The sequence below is a fragment of the Gorilla gorilla genome, chromosome 17 (genome assembly GCF_029281585.2).
Source record: "Gorilla gorilla gorilla isolate KB3781 chromosome 17, NHGRI_mGorGor1-v2.1_pri, whole genome shotgun sequence".
Taxonomy (NCBI): Eukaryota; Metazoa; Chordata; class Mammalia; order Primates; family Hominidae; genus Gorilla; species Gorilla gorilla.
In genome coordinates, this window is record NC_073241.2 from 106,143,837 (window position 1) to 106,166,311 (window position 22,475).

Here is a 22,475-nt window from a genome sequence, read left to right on the forward strand (position 1 = left end):
TATCCTGGATTTTCCAGGTGGGCTCGCTGGAATCACACGAGTCCTTCAAAGTGGAGACTCCTTCCCAGATGCGGTCGAGGGAGCTGTGCCCACAGAACTGTCAGGAGATGCAGCATGGCTGGCTGTGCAGATGGAGGAAGGGGCTGCAGGCAGAAGCAGGTGGTGGCCTCTGGAAGCCTGAAAAGGAAAGGAACGGATTCTCTCTTAGAGGTTCCAGAAGGCAACACGACCAGGCAACACCTTGATTTTAACCCAGAGAAGCTCATTCCAGACTTCTGACCTTTGAAACTGTAAGGGAATAGATCTGTGCTGTTTGGAGCCACTACGCTTGTCAAAATTTGTGACTGCAGCAATGGAAAACACACATGGTAAAGCACACACCTGCTTCACGTAAAGAAGACGTTTGCTTTGCATTAGAAATATCTGTTATGAGCTGAACGTTTGTATCACCCCAAGATTCCTACGTTGAAGCCCTAACCCCCAGTAGGATGGCACTTGGAGATGAGGCCTTTGGGAAGTAATTAGGGTTAAATGAAGTACTAATCTAATGGAATTAGTGCCCTTATAAAAGGAGACACCAGACAGGTTGCTCCCTCTCTTTCCCCACCTCCGAACGCACACCCACACAGAAGAGGCCAGGTGAGTGCACAGCCCAGATGGTGGCCACCTGCATGTCAAGCAAAGAGGCCTCTGAAAAACTTCCCTTCCTGGCACCTTGACCTTGGACCTCCAGCTTCCAGAACAGTCAGGGAATAACTGTCTGTTGTTTAAGCTGTTTGGTCTATGGTATTTTGTTATGACAGCCAAGCTGACTGATCCACTACCTCTGTATAACTCATTGCTTATAGAGGGTTCATCTAGGAATAAGCTTTGAGCCTTGAAGAAAGCTTTGTAATTCAATTTTTTTTCCTCTAGGATGAAGTTCATTTATTTTTTATTTTATTTTATTTATTTATTTATTTATTTTTTGAGATGGAGTCTTGCTCTGTTGCCAGGCTGGAGTGCAGTGGTGCGATCTCGGCTCATTGCAATCTCTGCCTCCCAAGTTCAAGCGATTCCCTTGCTCAGCCTCCCGAGTAGCTGGGACTACAGGTGTGCACCACCATGCCAGGCTAATTTTTTGTATTTTAGTAGAGATGGGGTTTCACCATGTTGGCCAGGATGGTCCCCATCTCCTGACATCGTGATCCGCCCGCCTTGGCCTCCCAAAGTGCTGGGATTACAGGTGTGAGCCACCGTGCCTGGCTAATGAAGTTTATTTCTAAGACCCCAAGCTCTTGGTGCCATTAAGAAAATGTTTATTGGTGCTTTTTTTTTTTTTTTTTTTTTTTTTTTTTTTTTTTTTTTTTGAGACGGAGTCTCGCTCTGTCGCCCAGGCTGGAGTGCAGTGGCGCGATCTCGGCTCACTGCAAGCTCCGCCTCCCGGGTTCACACTATTCTCCTGCCTCAGCCTCCCGAGTAGCTGGGACTACAGGCGCCCGCCACTGCGCCCGGCTAATTTTTTTGTATTTTTAGTAGAGATGGGGTTTCACCGTGGTCTCGATCTTCTGACCTCGTGATCCGCCCACCTCGGCCTCCCAGAGTGCTGGGATTACAGGCGTGAGCCACCGCGCCCGGCCTATTGGTGCTTTTTGACAGTTGATAACGCTGCAGTAAAAGACTCCAATACATCTATAGCCACTCAGCAGCATGGCAAGGTTTCCAAAGCAGGGATGCCTCCCTCTTCTCCTAGCAGCAGACACAAAGGCTGTTTAAGTGGAAGCAGCTAGCCTCTTAAGGAAGTAGAACAGGTTTTCTAACCTAATAGAAAATTAGTCTCAGCAAATGTTTTGAAAACATCAAATCATCACTAACCAACAGTTAGTGAATGAAAGCCTTCCAGAACAAAGGAGAATGTTAGTTGTTCTCCCTTCTTCATGGAATATCTAGAGTTCTTGCACAGAGTATTTTTCAATAATGAAATGTGAAAATTGAACATGACCTTAGAATTAGAAATTGCCAAGTCCAGCCGGGCGTGGTGGCTCACGCCTGTAATCCCAGCACTTTGGGAGGCCGAGGCGGGCAGATCATGAGGTCAGGAGTTCGATACCAGCCTGGCCAATATGGTGAAACCCTGTCTCTACTAAAAATGCAAAAATTAGCCGGGTCTGGTGGCATGCGCCTGTAGTCCCAGCTACTCGGGAGGCTGAGACAGAAGAATCACTTGAATCCAGGAAGCAGAGGTTGCAGTGAGCTGAGATCACGCCACTGCATTCCAGCCTGGGCGGCAGAGTGAGACTCCGTCTCAAAAAAAGAAAAGAAAAAAAGAATTTGCCAAGTCTAGGCTGGGCATGGTGGCACTTGCCTGTAATCTCAGCACTTTGGGAGGCCGAGGTGGGTGGATCACCTGAGGTCAGGAGTTCAAGATCAGCCTGGCCAACAGGGCGAAACCCTATTTCTACTAAAAAATACAAAAATTAGCTGGGTGTGGTGGTGGGTACCTGTGGTCCCAGCTACTCGGGAGGCTGAGGCAGGAGAATTGCTTGAACCTGGGAGGGGGAAATTGCAGTGAACTGAGATTTGTGCCACTGCACTCCAGCCTAGGCGACAGAGTGAGACTCCGTCAAAAAAAAAAAAAAAAAAAAAGAAAGAAAGGGAAGGAAGGAAAGAAAGAAAGAAGTTGCCAAGTCCTCTTAAGACTTTAATTGCTGGTACCAAGAGAGAGGCATAGTTTCCCAGCCCATCATTGTTCCTTGGGCCACGAGGAACAATCAACACAGTGAGGAGAGTTCAGATTCCTCCGCATGTGGAGAGCAGCTATTCGCATGTCACCTGTCAGTTCCATGGTCCTCCCCCGCCTACTAAAGGGTTAGTACGCAGGGGGGAAAGACCACACAACTGAAAATTGTACTCATTGTGATTTTCTGATTCTAAAAATAAGACATTGTCAGCGTACTTGGAAACTGGGAAAATCCCAAAAAATATGAAGAAGTAAATTAAAAACACACATAACCCACTCTTCACATTTAGTGTTGGTTTCCTCCAGCCTGCCAGTTTATATACCTACCTGCCATCATCAGCATGGAAGAAATGGGAAACTGTGACTTGGACAGCACTTAGAATTCAAAAGCAAATTTGTTCATCTCCATGTTTGCTGGTATCTTTTTGGAAGAACTATTTGTCATTAATACTAAGAAAGTAAGCAAATAAATAAATATATGAGCAAATCCTTTTTCCTCCCCCACCTGGGAATGCTGTGCAGACTCGCTCAATAACAAGCAGCTGGAATAAAAGAATCCATACCTGGAATGTGGAGCAGCTGCCCTTACGACTTTTCATTAGGGCCTCTCTTCCCTCCCACTGCTTGCGTTTCTACACCCACAGCACCGTGGTAAGTATGGCATTGCTCTGTGGATTAACAGTGATGCCGCCTCCCATTGCCCCTCAGGTTCAGCCTCCTGGAAAGACAGCTGCCCCGTATAGATGGGGATCCCTGGGACCCCCCGATGTGAAGTCAGACACCTGACAGCCAAATATGCCCGCCAAATCTGAGGACAAGCCATCCAACTGGTCTTTCTCCAGTGCAGTAATAAACACATATAACCTTCATCTCATTTGCAAAAACTTTTTTTCTGGTTTACATAAGGAATTGGAACTTCATTGCTTTTTGTTTGCTTTCCATGTGCAACTGCTCGGGAGGCTGAAGCAGGAGAATCACTTGAACCCAGGAGGTGGAGGTTGCAGTGAGCCAAGATTGCACCATTGCACTCTAGCCTGGGCAACAGAGCAAAAACTTCATCTGGAAAAAAAAAAAATTGCAACAAATAACTGTACCACACGAATGCAGGATAATATTAATAGGGGAAACGTGGAGAGAGTGTAGATGAAAACTTTATTAGCTGCTCAAATATTCTGTAAATCTAAAACTGTAAAAACAAAATTGTCTATTAATTTTTTTTTGAAAACCAGGCTGGGTACGGTGGCTCACGCCTTGCAATCCCAGCACTTTAGGCGGCCGAGGCAATAGGATGCCTTGAGGCCAAGAGTTTGATACCAGACTGGGCAAGACAGCAAGACGCCAGACTTTTTTCTTTTCTATTTGAGACTGGCATCGCACTCTGTCCTCCAGGCTGGATTGCAGTGGCATGATCTCGGCTCACTGCAACCTCTGCCTCCCTCGTTTAAGCGATTCTTCTGCTTCAGCCTCCTGAGTAGCTGGGACTACAGGCACGCGCCACCACACCCAGCTAATTTTTGTACTTTTAATAGAGATGGGGTTTGCCATGTTGGCCAGGCTGGTCTCCAGCTCCTGAAGTCAAGTATCCACTCACCTTGGCCTCCCAAAGTGCTGGGATTACAGGCGTGATCCACCGCAGCTAAATTTTTTTTAAAATTTAACTGTACATGGTGGCTCACGCTTGTAGTTCCAGGTACTTGGGAGGCTGAGGTGGTAGGATCGCTTGAAGGTGGGAGATTGAAACTGCATTGAGTAGAGATTGTGCCTCTGCACCCCAGCCTGGGTGACAGAGTAAGACCCCGCCTCAAAAAACAAAATTATAAAATAAAATTTTAGAAAACCTCATACCACTTGGTGGAGTTTATGACAGAAAAGAAAAAGAAGAAAACCCCTGCATCAGTGTTCACTCACTGCTAGGTGCGCATTCAGGCCGCGCCCACCCCGCATGGGGGTCAGGGCTGCACCCTTAATCGCGCACACCTGCGCTGTTCCAGGACAGGGAAAGGCCCGTTATAACTGGGCAGCCTCCGCCACATGCGCTGTGTCTCGTTTTTCCAATTCCATTCATATCTTTTTCTTGTTGCCCTGCCTCATCACCCGTTCATCCCTGGGTCCCGCCCCTCGAGGATGGCGAAGGCGGGACCCAACCCAGGGTCTTGGAGGCCTGTGAGCAAGCGCGCAAGAGCAGCGCCCGAAATCAGCGTAGACCTGCGCTCTCCCGTTTCTTCCGCCTTGGGGAAGGCGCGCCCTCCCTGCAGCAGCAGCCTGTGTGTCCGGAATTGGTGGGTTCTTGGTTTCACTGACTTCCAGAATGAAGCCGCGGACCCTCGCGGTGAGTGTTACAGCTTTTAAAAGCTGCGTTGTTCCTTATGATGTTCAGATGTGTTGGGAGCTTCTTCTTTCCCGTGGGTTCGTGGTCTCGCTGGCTCAGGAGTGAAGCTGCAGACCTTGGCGGTGAGTGTTACAGCTCTTAAGGTGGTGCGTCTGGAGTTGTTCATTCTTTCTGCTATGTTCGTGGTCTCGCCGGCTTCAGGAGTGAAGCTGCAGACCTTTGCAGTGAGTATTACAGCTCATAAATGCAGTGCTAACTCAAAGAGTGAGCAGCAGTAAGATTTACTGCAAAAAGCAAAAGAACAAAGCTCCCACAGCTCACAAATGGACCCCAGCAGGTTGCCATTGCTAGCTCAGGCAGCCTGCTTTTATTCCCTTATCTGGCCCCACCCACATCCTGCTGATTGGTCCATTTTACAGAGAGCCAATTGGTCTGTTTTTCAGAGAGCTGATTGGTCCGTTTTGACAGGGTGCTGATTGGTGCATTTACAATCCCTGAGCTAGACACAAAAGTTCTCCACCTCCCCACTAGATTAGCTACATAGAGAGTGTGGACCCAAAGGTTCTCCAAATCCCCACCAGAGTAGCTAGATACAGAGTGTGGATTGGTGCATTCACAAACCCTGAGCTAGATACAGGGTGCTGATTGGTGTGTTTACAAACCTTGAGCTAGATACAGAGTGCCCATTGGTGTATTTACAATCCCTTAGCTAGACATAAAGGTTCTCCAAGTCTGCACCCAGGCTCAGGAGCCCAGCTGGCTTCACACAGTGGATCCCGCACCAGGGCCACAGGTGGACCTGCCTGCCAGTCCCACACCATGCGCCCGCACTCCTCAGCCCTTGGGTGGTCATGGGACTGGGGGCGGTGGAGCAGGGGGCGGCACTCCTAGGGGAAGCTCTGGCCACGCAGGAGCCCACGGCGGGGACGGGGAGGCTCAGGCATGGTGGGCTGCAGGTCCTGAGCCCTGCCCTGCCTGGAGGCAGCTAAAGCCCGGAGAGAAGATGAGCACAGCAGCTGCTGGCCCAGGTGCTAAGCCCCTCACTGTCCAGGGCCAGCGGGGCTGGCTGGCCGCTCCGAGTGCGGGGCCCACCGAGCCCACGCCCACCCGGAACTCGCGCTGGCTTGCAAGCACCCTTCGCAGCCCGGGTTCCCACCTGCACCTCTCCCTCCACACCTCCCCGCAAGCTGAGACAGCCAGCTGTGGCCTCGGCCAGCCCAGGAAGGGGCTCCCACAGTGCAGCAGTGGGCTGAAAGGCTCCTCAAGTGCCGCCAAAGTGGGAGCCCAGGCAGAGGAGGCGCCGAGAGCGAGCAAGGGCTGCCAGGGCTGCCCGCACACTGTCACCTCTCACCTGGGAACCCGGCCGCCCACGTGCCCCTCCACGCCCGGACCTGCCTCTCAGCGCCCGGAGCTGCCCTGGCAGTGCCCCGTGTTCCCTCCCCAGCCGCACTTGCGGTTCGCGCTCCCCACGGTCCCCACGGGGCTTTCTCATGGGATCCATCAATGCGCAGTTTAGACACCCCAGGCTCTCCCGCCCTACACGGAGATGAGAAACAGGTTGATAGAATAAATTACATTAGGCCAGGCGAGGTGGCTCATGCCTGTAATCTTAGCACTTTGGGAGGCCGAGGCAAGTGGATCACCGGAGGTGGGGAGTTGAGACCAGCCTGGCCAGCATGGTGAAACCCCGTCTCTACTAAAAATACAAAAATTAGCCGGGCGTGGTGGCAGGTGCCTGTAGTCTCAGCTACTAGGGAGGCTGAGAGGCAGGAGAATTGCTTGAACCCAGGAGGTGGAGGTTACAGTGAACTGAGATTGCGCCACTGCACTCCAGCCTGAGCAACAGAGTGAGACCCCATCTCTATTACAAATAAATTGAGGCTGGGTGCGATGGCTCACGCCTGTAATCCTAGCACTTTCGGAGGGCAACGCAGGCAGATCACCTGAGGTCAGGAGAATTGCTTGAATCCAGGAGGCAGAGATTGCAGTGAGCTGAGATGATGCCACTGCACTCCAGCCTGGGCAACAGAGTGAGACTCTGTCTCAAAAAAGAAAAGAAAAAAGAAAAGAAAAGAAGGAAGGAAAAAGGAGGGAAAGAAAGGGAGAAAGAAAGAAAGAAAGGAAAAAAGACAGGAGAAAAAAGAAAGAAAAAGAAAAAGAAATTGAAAGTAAAAAATGATGCGTAAAGACATGTACAACATGCTATCACTTATATAATATAGCAGGCAAAACAGTGCTGTATGTAGCTTAGAGATAAGAGGCAGCAAAGGATAAAGAAATGGCTGGTAATGGTAAACTCCTAGCTCGCTCTCTCTGTGGGTCACTTCCCCGAAGGAGGAAGAAAACGGGAGAGTGATAAGCAGGCCTCCTTTCACAGCACAACTTTTGGGCATAGCAAGCAGGACTGGGCGGGGGCTCTGGAGTTAGGCATCACAGCAGCTGTGAGGACACAGGGCTCCAGCCTCATGTCATGGAGGTGCTGATGGGCACGCAGGTGTCCATAGCAAGACTTCCACCATTTTGCACATCTTAAGTATCACATGTTCTATGTTTAAATCCTTAGTGCAGGAATTGACAAGCCATCATAATATTTTAGCTTAGGAGTGAAAAGGTCAGGCTTAAATGTGAGAGCTGGGACTCCGATGGCAGGAGAGCAGAAGGACTGTGAGAGGAGAGCCTGGAAGAAGAGGTTCACGAGGTGACAAAAGCCAGGAGTCAAGAGGATTCGGGTGTCACACCAGGCTCTGGCAGCAGGACCAGACAGGAAGAGGTGGTGAGCTGAGCCTGGCGACCATGCTGATGACGTCATGGTGAGGCAGAAATTTAAAAATAAATATGCATTTATTCACTCCGAGAAAAGTAACAGGCAAGGCAAGCGTTAAAAAGAAAAGACCATGTTTTCTTCTGCCTAGCAAGCTCACTTCAGAGACAGTTATAGGATAATGCTGTTTAAAAACCAAGGCCAAAGGAATGGGCTCCAGACAACCCCCTCACCCCGCCTTCCAGGGCAAAGTTGAAGGAAAAAAAAGGGAAAAAGACAAATTCCTTTACTGTTACTCCTTTCCCTGACTTCTTAAGCATAACTATGTTTTACAAATGTCTATAATTTAGCCAGTTCTTGTTTTTCTTTCAATGCAGTTACAAGTTAAAAGCTATGCAAGGCCACAAGTTAAGTGATGTTATGCTATAGATTATGTGACATATCATGTGATTAACTGCTTTTGTTTGCTTCTGTAAGTTTGCTTATAAAAACCCCACTCAGTCTTTGTTCAATGCTCAGCTTTTTGGATATGAATCCACTAAGCCAGTGAGTACCTGAAATAAACAATCCTCCTGTTCTCCATGTCAGTCTCTCTAGTCCTCAGTTTCCCACAACAATGGTCCGCACCAGCGATCAGACAGATTCGCCAGGGAATCAAGGAGTGCCACCCAGGGAAGCAAGATGGTTGCTAGAAGAGTGGCAGATTGGATGGAGCAGGGAGTTTGGGTGTGACAGGATGACTGTGGAGTGGTGGTAGGACTTCGACGTGTGGACCCCCAGGTATTTGGAAATGTAGGTCCGGGGCACACCTGAGGGCTCAGGACTGGAAGTGCACTTGGGGAGCCACGGATGCGCTCCCAGAAGTGCACCTGAGAGGAACAGTGGGGGGCCTGAGCAGGCAGGAAGCATGAGGATTGCCCACCCGCAGGGAAAGGGAAGGACAGCGCAGGAGCTTGAGGAGAGGACGCTCAGAGGGTGAGCTTCAGAGGAACACCCGGGGTGTGAGGCGCGCAACCCAAGCGTGGCACAGCTGTATGGAAACCCGGGGCAAAGTGGCATGAGCAGCTGCCAGGAAGTCCGGAGGGCTCCGCGGTAGGCAGACGTTCTGTGACGGAGCCCACGGCAGGTGCAAGTGTGAGCTGAGACCTGGGTCTGCTAAGGAGAAGTGAGGACGCCCCTGATAAGGTTTTGAAGCTGAAGGCGCCACAGGAGTCTTGATGATGGGGCAAACAGTCCTGGGGGTGGGCGAGGAGAGCACACTCAGCGTGCGTGCTGGTAGGAGGGCCGAGGTGGGGGGGACAGGAGGAGAAGGTTGGGATGGTGGGGGAGAGCTACACTCAGCGTGCGTGCTGGTAGGAGGGCTGAGGTGGAGGGGACAGGAAGAGAAGGTTGGGATGGTGGGGGAGAGCTACACTTAGCATGCGTGCTGGTAGGAGGGCCGAGGTGGGAGGGGACAGGAAGAGAAGGTTGGGATGGTGCGGGGAGAGCAACACTCAGCATGTGTGCTGGTAGGAGGGCCGAGGTGGTGGGGGACAGAAAGAGAAGGTTGGCATGGTGGGGGGAGAGCTACACTCAGCATGCGTGCTGGTAGGAGGGCTGAGGTTGGGGGGACAGGGGAAGAAGTTTGGGATGGTGGCGGGGAGAGCGACACTCAGCATGCATGCTGCCTGGTGGGGCTGAGATCAGTGGGGACAGGAGGAGAAGGCTGGGATGGTCGGGGAGGAACAGCACCTCTTTTCCCGTGTACCTTGGGCTCCAGATGAAGACTGGCCGGCAATAGGCTGGCTGAGCTGAGGATTGAAGCAGCTTGGAGAGGGCTATCTTCTCTTTCGAGGTGGCTGCTCTCTCTGTACCCTATCTCCCCGGAGAGGGACAGTTCCGTGCTATCAGTGATCTGCATAAAGAAAGATGGCTGTAAGTTTACTTGTGAATCATTAGTACATTTTTATTTTTATTATAGCCAAGTGCGCTCTCACAGCTGTGATCAAATGAGCAGACAGGAACACTCTGAACCCTAGAAATGGATGGGCTCCAGGGCCATTGACTTCTAACCATCATCCAACAGATTTTCTAAAAAAAAAAAAAAAAAAAAAAAAGAGTGCTTGATGTTTTATGGTTCAATCCTAGAAAAGTCATAGAATATTAAACTTTGTGATGACCTCAGAGAGCAGCTAATTCAACTTTCTCATTTTACAATTTGAGACCTAGAAAGGTCAGGTGATTTTTCCTGGGGTCACACGGCTTGACACCTGTATTTTTCTGTGAAGTGAAAGCCTCTCAGCATCTTTCAGGAATCTACAGAAGAAAATATGTTGGAATTTTTAGGCTTCACAGAGCAACCATCACTCCCTAAAACATTGGCTGTAGAATGTTCTTGCTTCCTGCAATTTGAAGTAAGCATGGGGCTGGGCGTGGTGGCTCACACCTGTCATCCCAGCACTTTGGGAGGCCAAGGTGGGCGGATCACGAGGTCAGGAGATCGAGACCATCCTGGCTAACACGGTGAAACCCCGTCTCTACTAAAAATACAAAAAATTAGCCGGGTGCGGTGGCGGGCGCCAGTAGTCCCAGCTACTCTGAAGGCTGAGGCAGGAGAATAGCGTGAACCCGGGAGGCGGAGCTTGCAGTGAGCTGAGATCGCGCCGCTGCACTCCGGCCTGGGCGAGAGCGAGACTCCGTCTCAAAAATAAATAAATAAATGAATAAAGTAAGCATGGGTGGCTGGTCCGGTGGCTTATGCATGTAATCCCCACGCCTGGGAGGCTGAGGTGGGAGGATGGCTTGAGCCCTAAAGTTAAAGGCTGCAGTGAGCTATGCTCACATCACTGCACTGCGGCCTGGGCAGCAGAGTGAGATCCTGTCTCTAAAGTAAATACATTAATGAAAGTAAAGTGATCAGGAGGAGTGGGTGTGTGGAAGGGAAATATTCCGTGCTGCTTCTTCCTGTCCCCCGGGGCAGGTGAAGTTAATTGGCTGGTAGGAAGGCTCAGCTTGCATTCAACTTCTCATTTTCTGGGAGGAATTGAACAGATGAGGTTTTCCTGCCTCCAAATATAAGAATGTTTTTGTGTTTTATCTTTTCGGGAGAAAAATTATCTAACTTTGTATCCACCACAGAATGACAACAGCCTCTTTAATTTTCTGGAAGAATGAACTGAAGCCATTAGTCAAGGCTGAAGGTTAGGAGGCCTGGAAAATTGCTACAGGGTAACATTTCCATGGACTATGGAACACATTACGGGTTCTTATTTAAGTGGAAATACACACATAGATCATACTTCCAAATGGTAGTTTACGTCACTGAAGTTTGTACTGTACACTGCCCCAGAATGTTTTACAGAAGTGGAAACTCAAAAGATTTCTTGACAATATATGTTTATTCAAAGTGGTTGAAAGAAAAAAAGATTTATTAGGTGCAATTAAACAACAGAAATCTACATTTTATTTCATTAGGTGGGGAGGATGGCTGCAGAGCTTGGAAAGGGGTCTGTGTAGTTGTGTCAGAGGAGACATATTTAACTGTCCTCTCCAATGAAGATGTGTTGCCTCTCCCCAGCAAGCTGCAGGGTCATAGCGTATCTGTGCTCGGCAGTTCTTTTTATGACCAAACAAGCTTCCCACCAACGTGAAGCTCTAAGCAATAAAATGAGAAGAGAACATTTCTGAATTGCTGATCCGTGTAAGAAGTGTGCTGTATCTTCTAGTATGTTCTGAATGTAGACGTTGTTGAAACAGATTGTTACTTCTGCCTCAGTCCTTGGTGCAGATGAATAAAGAAACAATGTCAAGGACCACAGGGCTGGAGAAGGGTGGTGTAGGATCCAGGTATAAACTCAAAAAATTGGAGTCGGAGCTGTTGTGGGTAAAGGTCATACAGAAAAAAGCCCTGGGCTGCAGATCTGAACATCTCTGGAGAACAGCTCTGCTGTTCATTTTCCACGAGTTGAGCACGTGTGTTAAAATTGGACTAACACCGCTCGTATACCTCAAATGGTGCTGTGAGAATCCAATGATAACAATGAAATATTTTATTAAAAAGAGATTAAACAGCTGGGCGTGGTGGCTCACACCTGTAATCCCAGCACTTTGGGAGGTTGAGGCAGGAGTTTGAGACCAGCCTGGCCAACATGGTGAAACCCCATCTCTACTAAAAATCCAAAAATTAGCCAGGCGTGGTGGTGGGCACACCTATAATCCCAGCTACTTGGGAGGCTGAGGCAGGAGAATTGCTTGAACTTGGGAGGCGGAGGTTGCAGTGAGCAGAGATAGCGCCACTGTTGTCCTGTAGCCTGGGCGACAAGAGCAAAACTCTGTTGAAAGAAAAGAGAAGGGAAGGGAGGGGAGGGGAGGGGAGGGGAGGGGAAATTATAGTTTAGGAGTCATGCAGAAGGAAGGAGGGAGGGAGGGAGGGAAAGGAGGGAGAGAGGGAGGGAAAGGAAGGAAAGGAAGGAAGGAAGGAAAGAAGGAAAGAAACAAAGAAAATTATAGTTTAGGAGTCATGCAGCTAGAGGCTACAAGATTCTGACCCTCCCTAAGCTGCTCCTAAGATCAGTGCTTGAGATATTTTGCAGACCCTGCTCTCAAGCTGGCACCACCCAGATGGATAAACTGGCTCATGTGATCTTGTGGTACCCCACCCAGGAACTGACTCAGTGCAAGAAGACAGCTCTGTCTCCCTTTAATTTCATCTCTGACCAATCAGCACTGCCGGCTCACTGACTTCCCCCAACCCACCAAGTTGTCCTTAAAAATTCTGCTCCCCGAATGCTCTCGGGAAACTGATTTGTGTAATAATGAAACTCTAGTCTCCTGCACAGCCGGCTCTGCATGAATTACTCTGTCTCTATTGCAATCCCCCTGTCTTGATAAATCGACTCTGTCTAGGCAGCAGGCAAGGTGAATCCAGTGGGAGGTTACATTTGAATAACGCTGTCCTTATTTCAGAGCAGCTGACTGTGCTTTTTGAAATCACGCTCTTGTTAGCAACCTAACTTCCCCCCAGCCCCTCACCCCCAGCCCCCATCAGTTCCTTGCTGGTCCTCACATGATCCCTTCAATGATCCCTGTCATGTGGAACTGTGTCCACTTTCTTGGGCTGCCAAGTGCTTCCTAGAAAGTCATGAGATGAGGTTGCCTGGTATTGCTACAAATTTCAGATTGGATTTAGCAAACATTTGATTTATCTAGTTGTTATAAGTTGTTATTAGTATTATTTTCACTATCATATTATTTCTATTTGCTTAGGTGCTAAACTAAGTTAGTTTACCCCTGGAACTACTCCAGACAGTTTCAACTTGATAAAGGAAAAACTTCAGCCGAATTAAATTTAAAGGAGTTTAATTGAGCAATGAACAATTTGCGAATCAGGCAGCCCACGGAATCACAACAGGTTCGCAGAGATTCCAGCACGTCTGCATGGTGGAAGATTTATGGACGGAAAAAGGAAAGAGATGTACAGAAAATGGAAGTGAGGTACAGAAACAGCCAGATTGGTTACAACTCAGCATTTGCCTTATTTAAACATAGTTCAGGCCGGGTGAGGTGGCTCATGCCTGTATTCCCAGCACTTTGGGAGGCTGAGGTGGGTGGATCAGCTGAGGTTGGGAGTTCGAGGCCAGCCTCACCAACATGGAGAAATCCCATCTCTATTAAAAATACAAAATTAGCCGGGTGTGGTGGCACACACCTGTAATCCCAGCTACTTAGGAGGCTGAGGCAGGAGAATCACTTGAACCCAGGAGGCGGAGGTTGTGGTGAGCCAAGATAATGCCATTGCACTCCAGCCTGGGCAACAAGAGTGAAACTGTCAAAAAACAAACAAAACAAAACAAAAGAAAAAAACACAGTTCAAACAGTTGGATACATTTGATTGGCCAAAACAGGTGTAGGCTATGGTCTGTTTACACGTCCACATGCTATATAGTTCACAAGACGTAGAGAGAAATCTTTAGGCCGAACTTAAAATATGTTAGGAGGCAGCTTTAGGCTAAACTTGATTTAGCAAACTTCAGGCCAGTGTCAGGATTTAGTTTAATTTGGAATCTGTGAAATTAAACAACTCTGGAGTGAACTCAAGTTAAATTTCTAGATCACAGTTTCCTGAACTACTAGGTATATTCTTCACTCTGCTTACCTGGTGTAAGAAAGAGTGCAAGGCCTCTAGAGGCCTTGAGGCTGCTTTTCCATCCCAACTCCAAGACTTATTGTGTCATTTTAGGCGAATATTTAACCTCTCTTAACAAACTTGTAAAATGGGAGTCATCGTACACTCTTCAAGAAATTGTGAGACAATGAAAAGAGATTAAATATGTAACAGGCCGGGCGCTATGGCTCACGCCTGTAATCCCAGCACTTTGGGAGACCAAGGCACGCGGATTGCTTGAGGTCAGGAGTTCAAGACCAACCTGGCCAACATGATGAAACCCCAACTCTACTAAAAATACAAAAATTAGCCAGGCGTGGTGGTACATGCCTGTAGTCTCAGCTACTTGGGAGGCTGAGGCAGGAGACTCGCTTGAGCCTGGGAGGTAGAGGTTGCAGTGAACTGAGACCATGCCACTGCACTCCAGCCTGGGCAACAGAATGAGACTCTGTCTCAATAAACAACAACAACAACAACAACCTGTAACAGTGTCTGGTAGCAAATGATCGATGCCAACCTTTTTCCTTCTTCATTACCCTTGCATACCTTGCACCCTATCTGCTGGTGTTTCATCCTTGGCAGCTGAGAACAAAAGGCAGGAATAGCAACAAATTCAAAAGCTGAAACATCGTTTCTATGACTTGAAAAGTGTGTGTTTGGTAAGAATCAAGAGAGAGAAATACTTCCCAATTCAGAGACCAGTGTTACCTTGATACAAAGACCCAAAAAACATGTTCCAAGAAAGACAACAACAAAAGAACAGGCTGAGAGCCCTCATGAATATAAATGCAAAACTTCTTAACACAATTTTAGCAAATCCAGCATTCATGCATGATAGAAACACTCACAGACCAGGAAAGGAAGGGCATGTCTTCAGTAGATAAAGGGCTTCTATAAAAAAAAACTACAGCTAGTATAATTAATGGTCAAAGACTCATTTTTCTTTCTAATAGCAGGAAAGCAAAACAAATATTTCCTGTTACCATTTCTATCTATCATTATACTAGAGGTTTTAGTCAGTGCAATAAAGCAAGACAAAGAAATTAAAGGTTCCAGTTTTGGGGAAAAAGTAAAACTATTTGCAGAAAATACATTTCTTTCTTTCTTTTCTTTTCTTTCTTTCTTTTTTTTTTTTTTTGAGATGGAGTCTCACTGTTGTTGCCCTGGCTGGGGTGTAGTGGCACGTGATCTCGGCTCACTGCAACTTCTGCCTCCCAGGTTCAAACAATTCTCCTGCCTCAGCCTCCCAAGTAGCTGGGATTACAGGCACCCATCACCACACCTGGCTAATTCTGTATTTTTAGTAGAGACGGGGTTTCACCATATTGGTCAGGCTGCTCTTGAACTCCTGATCTCAGGTGATCCACTCACACTGGCCTCCCAAAGTGCTGGGATTACAGGCGTGAGCCACCACACCTGGCCAGAAAACACATTTCTTCAGTTGAAATATCCTTTTGGAATCAACAAAAAAGCTACAACAATTTATAAACGAGTTTAGTAAGCTTACAGGATACAGAGCCAATCTTTAAAAAACAACTGAACAATAAATTTGAAACTACATAAACAATATAAATATAATATCAAAAATATGAAACATTTAGTGATGTATTTTGCAAAATATGGACAATATCTGAACATTGCAAATTGCAGAGTATCACTGGGAGAAATTAAAGGAAACTTGAATAGATGGAGAGATATACTGTGTTCATAGGTTGGATAACTCAATCTTACTGAAGTATGAATTTCACCCTATTTGTAGTTAAAAGGAACGAGGTATTGATTCATGCAACAACATGGATAAATCTGAAGGTAACTATTCAAGGCAAAAGAAGCCAGACAGAAAAGAAGATTTAGTGTATAATTCCATTTACTAAAAATGCTAGAAAATGAAATCTAATCTGTAGTGACTGAAAAAAGATCAGTAATTGCCTGGGAATTGGGGAGCAGGGAGTAGAAAGAGTACAAAGAAAAACAAGAAGACGTTTAGAAGTGACAGGATATGTTCATGCATTGGTTGTAATGAAGGTTTCACATCTATACACGTGTCAAAACCTATCAAACTGTACCCTTTCATATGTGCAGTTTAACATAGGTAAATTATATCTCATAAAAGCTATTAAAATGAGGCATAACAAAAATTAAGACATGAACCTTTATTAAATCCTTGGAAAAATAAGACATTTTAGGGACAATCAAGCAAATGTGAATGTGGACTAGGTATTAAATGATGTTAGGAGATTATTTAGTAATGTATTTTGCAAAATATGGACAATACCTGAACATTGCAATTGCAGAATATTCTGCAATGCCTAAGTCACTTAGGCATTAGACTTAGGCATAATGATGGAATTCTGGATTTGTAAGAAAATGCCAGTATTCTTAGAAGATTTGTTTCCACTGAAGTACTTAGGAGTCAAATGTCATGTCTGCAACTTATTTTGAATCTTTTAGCAAAATAATCTATAGAAAAATAGATAAAACAAATATAGCAAAAATATTAACAACTGATAAATAATTCATTATACTATTATTTCAACTTTTTTTGTATGTTTGTTAATTTTAGAATTAAAAAATCGAAAAATATTGACCAAGCACATATGAAAAAGGACCAAATTACAAAGACAAAAAATAATTAAATTATCAGAGCAAATGGAGAGGTTTAACGGAAGACATAGTAAAAGATAAAACTGGTGAATTACAAAATAAATCTAATAAAGTTACCCAGAATGCAGTATAGAGAGAAAAAGAGAAAATATGAAAAAAAAGTTAAGAAACTTGGAGAATACAATGACAAGGCCTGTCATATGGGTGTTGGAATTTCAGAGGAAAGAGAAAGAATAAGGCTAAGATTATATTTGTAGAAATGTTTCTAAGAATGATTCCTCAGAAATAATTTCTGAGAGGCAAGGCGTGGTGGCTCATGCCTGTAATCCCAGCACTTTGTGAGGCTGAGGCAGGTGGATCACCTGAGGTTGGGAGTTTGAGACCAGCCTGACCAACATGGTGAAAACCTGTCTCTACTAAAAATACAAAAATTAGCCGGGTGTAGTGGCGGGCACCTGTAACCCCAGCTATTCAGGAGGCTGAGGCAGGAGAATCACTTGAACTTGGGAGGCGGAGGTTGCAGTGAGCTAAGATCACGCCATTGTACTCCAGCCTGGGGCAACAGAGTGAGACTTTGTCTCAAAATAATAATAATAATAATAATTATTATTATTATTATTATTATAATTCCTGAGAATTTCTAACGAATAAGTAAGTGGAATAAATAAAAAGAACCCACAGTTAGGCACCATAATGAGTTATCAAGCACCAACAACTAAGAGAAGCTTCCAAGGCAGCCACCGAAGACGATGGAGATGTCCAAATGAACAAAGATTATCTATTTTCATCACCCACAACAGAGGCAGAGCTAAAAATGGAATATTGTTAGTGGGCTCAAAAGAAAATAATTGTGTACCTAAAATACTATACGTAGAAAAAATATATATTTTAATATTTAGAGCGCCGGGTGTGGTGGCTCATGCCTGTAATCCTAGCACTTTGGGAGGTCAAGGTGAGCGGATCACCTGAGGTCACGAGTTCGAGACCAGCCTGACCAACATGGTGAAACCCCATCTCTACTAAAAATACAAAAAAAATTAGCTGGGTGTTGTGGTGCGTGCCTGTAATCCCAGCTACTCAGGAGGCTGAGGCAGGAGAAGTGCTTGAACCCAGGAGGCGGAGGTTGCAGTGAGCCAAGATCGCACCATTGCACTCCAGCCTGGCTGACAAGAGCGAAACTCCATCTCAAAAAAAAAAAAAAAAAAAGAATTAGAGCAAAATACGGGTGCAGTGGCTCACACCTGTAATCCCAGCACTTTGGGAGGCAGGGAGCTTGAGCTCAAGAGTTCATGACCAGTGTGGGCAACATAGCGAGACCTTGTCTCTAATAAAATTTTTAAAACGTTAGCTGGGTATGGCAGTGCGTGCCTGTAGTTCCAGCTACTTGGGAGGCTGAGGCAGAAGGATAACTTGAGCCCAGGAGATGGAGGATACCAGGCTATGATTGTGCCACTGCACTCCAACCTGGACAACAGAGTGAGATCTAGTCTCAAAAAAAAAAAAAAAAAAAAAGAATTAGGGTAAGATAAAGACATTTTCAGTTAAAAAAAAAGAGTGTTTGCCACTAGACATCCTCACTAAGAAAACTTGTAAAAAATATACCTGTATATCAGGCAGAAGGAAGATGATGCCAGATGAAGGTCAGACACACAAAAATGTAAGGATGAAAAACTGGCCAATACTTAGGTCTAAACAAACAAACAAAACAAATTAGACTACATAAAATAATCCCTTCTGCAGTTTATTTTTATGTATTTTTTTAAGGGGCCATGCTAGTCTTCTCTGTATCGTTCCAATTTTAGGTGAAGGCAAAAGTAATTGTGGTTTTTGCATTGTTGGAATTTGCTGTTTGATATTGGAATATGTTCTTAAATAAATATGATGTTATACATCATTTTAACGGGCATTTCTCGCTTTGTGTTTTTTTTGCTAATGACTTATTACTTGCTGTTTATTTTACGTTTATTTTAGACTATGGAAATGATGTTAGACAAAAAGCAAATTTGAGCAATTTTCTTATTTGAGGTCAAAATGCAGAAGAGACAACTGGCAACATCAACAATGCATTTGGCCCAGAAACTGCTAGGGCACACACAGTGCAGTGGTGGTTCGAGAAGTTTTGCCAATAGATGCCGGCCTTCAGAAGTTGACAGTGATCAATTGAGGGCAATCATCAAAGCTGATCCTCTTACGCTACAGGAGAAGTTGCCAAAGAACTCAACGTTGGCCATTCAATGGTCGTTTGGCATTTGAAGCAAATTGGAAAGATAAAAAGCTCAATAAGTGGGTGCCCCATGAGCTGAGCGAAAATTTTTAAAAATCATCCTTTTGAAGTGTCATCTCTTATTCTACATAACAACAACAAACCATTTCTCAATTCTATTGTGATGTGTAATGAAAAGTGGATTTTAAGTGCCAGAGCAGTGGCTCATGCCTGTAATCTCAGCACTTTGGGAGGCTGAGGCGGGAGGATAACTTGAGGTCAGGAGTTCAAGACCTGCCTAGCCAACATGACGAAACCCCATCTCTAAAAACATTAGCTGGGTGTGATGGCGGGGCCCTGTAGTCCCAGCTACTTGGGAGGCTGAGGCAGGAAACTGCTTGAACCCGGGAGGCAGAGGTTGCAGTGAGCCGAGATCGCGCCACAGCTCTCCAGCCTGAGCGACAGAGCAAGACCCCTCTCCCTGCCTCCCCCGCCCCCCAAAAAAGAAAAAAGAAAGCACAGCCTTCCGTTGAGGCCTCTGGGCGATCCAGTAGGATAGGTCTAGGCGCCGACTGCGTGGGGACCACGCACGACCGTGACAGGCGCAGTCTTGACACTGGCTTTGAGAGCAGCTGAGGGACTGGACAAAGAAGGGGCTGCAGGTATGGGGGTCAGGCCAGCCCAGGGGAAGTGCGCACGGGTGTGCGGGGGGTCATTCAGGACCCTGACGGAGCTAAGGGGAGGATTTAGCCCTGAGTCGGCTCTGGGGTGTGGGGTGGCGGGATGGGGTGCCCTCCCCGGGGCCAGGGCGAGCAGGGTGCGGGGCTCCTGGAGGCTAGCAGGATTAAGGCCGTTTTTAGGATGAGTGAGCCCTGCAGGTTCCCTGCTTTCAACCCGGAAGGAACCTGGGCCCACGTGGGAGTGGGATTGGAGGGTGAGACCCGCAGCCCACGGAAGGGGCGCTGAGACGCGCGGCCCCGAGGGACAGGGGTGCCCCACGGGAGCGTGCGGCTCATATTATTAGGGAGGCTGTCCAGTGCGTCGTGCCCCGGCCGGGCGCCAGGTGGCGGCAGAGGCCGGTGCGGCGCAGCTTCCTCGGCCGCGGGACAGCGGTGCCCCCAGGGTAGGAGGCTGGGGCTGGGCTGGAGCAGAGCCGGAGGGAGGAATGCGGCCAACAAAAGACCATCCGCGAACGCCTGAACTTGGGTGTGTAGTTGTATTTTAGGATATGTTAAAAAGTTAGGAATATTAAGTAATTGGCACTTGGCCGGGAGCGGTGGCTCACACGTGTTCTCCCAGCACTTCAGGAGGCGGAGGTGGGCGGATCACCTGAGGTTGGGAGTTTGAGAACATCCTGGCCAACATGGCGAAATCCTAACCCTACTAAAAATACAAAAACTAGCTGGGCATGGTGGTGCGCGCCTGTAGTCCCAGCTACTAGGGAGGCTGAGGCAGGAGACTCCATCTCAAAAAAAAAAAAAAAAAAAAAAGGCACTTAATCCCAGACTGAAACCCTCTTTTCAGACTCTACATTAAGAGCTTAAAGAACTTAGGCCCAGGCAGGCGGGTCACTTGCAGTCAGGAGTTTGAGACCAGCCCGGGCAACATGGCAAAAACTGTCTCTACTAAAAATACCAAAATTAGCCGGGCTTGGTGGTGCGAGCCTGTAATCCCAGCTACTCCGGAGACTGAGGCAGGAGAATCACATGAACCCGGGAGGCAGAGGTTGCAGGGAGCCGGGATCAGGTCGCTGCATTCCAGCCTGAGCGACAGAGCGAGACTGTCTCAAAAAATAAATAAATAAAATAAAATAAAGAGCTTAAAGAACTTAAGAAAACACCAAATACTTCAGAGGTACCAGTGGCAATGTAATTAATGAGGATACTCAAGGAAGGTGACATAATTGCCAGTGTAAAAATAATTAAACAATTTCCAAAAGTCTATTTCAGTGAAGGAAATATTTGTCTTTAAGGGAAACATCAATGAAAATTATATTTATGGCAAAAATGAGCCCTTTCTGCAAGCTTCATTTAGAAAATTGTGGGCATAATTACCATTTTACACAAAGTAACTCTGTAGAAAGCTTTTTGAAATAAGCTTCTATTGAAATAAAATGCCAATTAATTACCCATTTAACTTATTAAATGAGAACTATAGGGTGCTAATGTTTAAATATTTTTTTAAGTTGCTTTGAAATAATACCTTTTCTTTGAGACTTGAGAACATATATAGCTGATATGAATTGATGGAACAAAGATTTTTAATTACTTTTATTATTTACCTATATATTCTGTATCAGTTAATTTCATTGCTTAAATTATTAATGTCTAATATGCCACTTGAAGCATTCATATTCTGAAAATGATGTAAGTTACACATGTAGGTTGGCCGAAAGTATTATATACTAGGACACAGCGGAGTTTGGGAGTGTCTGCTGCCTGTCCAGGAAGCTGCAGGTTTATGAGTTGTAAATGTAGGAGAATTCAGTTCAGTGTAAATAGTTTAGCTTCCTGTTATATTAGGATAGGCAGTTAAGCTTATGTTTTTGCAATAGACAAATTATCATCATCTGTCAGGCCTACAGTTTAGGTTTTGACCTAACTCTTTAAGTACAAATGGAGAATGCATCCCCAGCAGCACTGCAGTCCTCGTTCACACCACTGAGTTTCGGTACAGTCAGGGGTTTTGAAGTCAGTACCACGGGAAACGCAGATGGAGGATGAATGAAAGGCACGGAAAAATCCTAAGGTAGAAATGGGGGGAACAGAAAAGCAGACAGACACCAGAGGGCGCAGGAGGAAAGTGGGTCGGAGTCCTGGAAGAGGAGGCGGGCTGGGTGAAGGAAGACAGTGAAGAGGGCACTCTGAAAAACCCATCCGAATCTTTCAGTGTAGGTAGGCACCACCCACAGCATGTTGTCATTGCAAACTGGTTCCTTCCATACGTCCCGAAAGGCTCTCCATAGCAGCTTACATCTCTCTATTTGACACTTGATGGCTTTCTTAAGGTATTTAGGTCCATTTACTAAAAATGACTCATCACTTGTTAATTAAATAAGGTTTATACATTTTTTTCATTTTAATTTCAAACATAGGAGATAAAGAAAAAAGGTGCTTGTGGCCAGGCACGGTGGCTCACGCCTGTAATCCCAGCTGAGGGGAGGCCGAGGCGGGAGGATCACCTGAGGTCAGGAGTTTGAGACCAGCCTGGCCAACATGGTGAAACCCTGTCTCTACTAAAAATACAAAAGTTAGCCAGGCGTGGTGGTCCTAATCCCAGCTACTCGGGAGGCTGAGGTGGGAGAATCTCTTGAACCTGGGAGGCAGAGGTTGCTGTGAGCCAAGATTGTGCCACTGCACTCTAGCCTGGGCAACAGAGTGAGACTCCATCTCAAAAAGAAAAAAAAAAAAGAAAAAAAGAAAAAAGAATAAAGGTGCTTGTTCACCTGTACTTTGTGCATGTCAAGTGATATTGAAAACCAAATCTGTAGGCTGCGCCTGGTGGCTGACGCCTATAATCCCAGCACTTTGGGAGGCCAAGGCGGGCAGATCACCTGAGGTCGGGAGTTCAAGACCAGCCTGACCAACACAGAGAAATCCCGTTTCTATTAAAAATACAAAATTAGCCCAGCGTGGTGGTGCATGCCTGTAATCCCAGTTACTTGGGAGGCTGAGGCAGGAGAATCGCTTGAACCCTGGAGGCAGAGGTTGCAATGAG

The 22,475-nt window shown here is 46.5% G+C and overlaps 1 non-coding gene across 1 annotated transcript; it reads right to left on the reverse strand.

Moving 5' to 3' along the window:
- Positions 1-18,274: 18,274 nt before the first annotated feature.
- On the reverse strand, positions 18,275-18,386 carry LOC115931467 (U6 spliceosomal RNA). The gene has a single exon (XR_004067953.1). It is a non-coding gene; the product is annotated as a U6 spliceosomal RNA (small nuclear RNA).
- Positions 18,387-22,475: the final 4,089 nt, after the last annotated feature.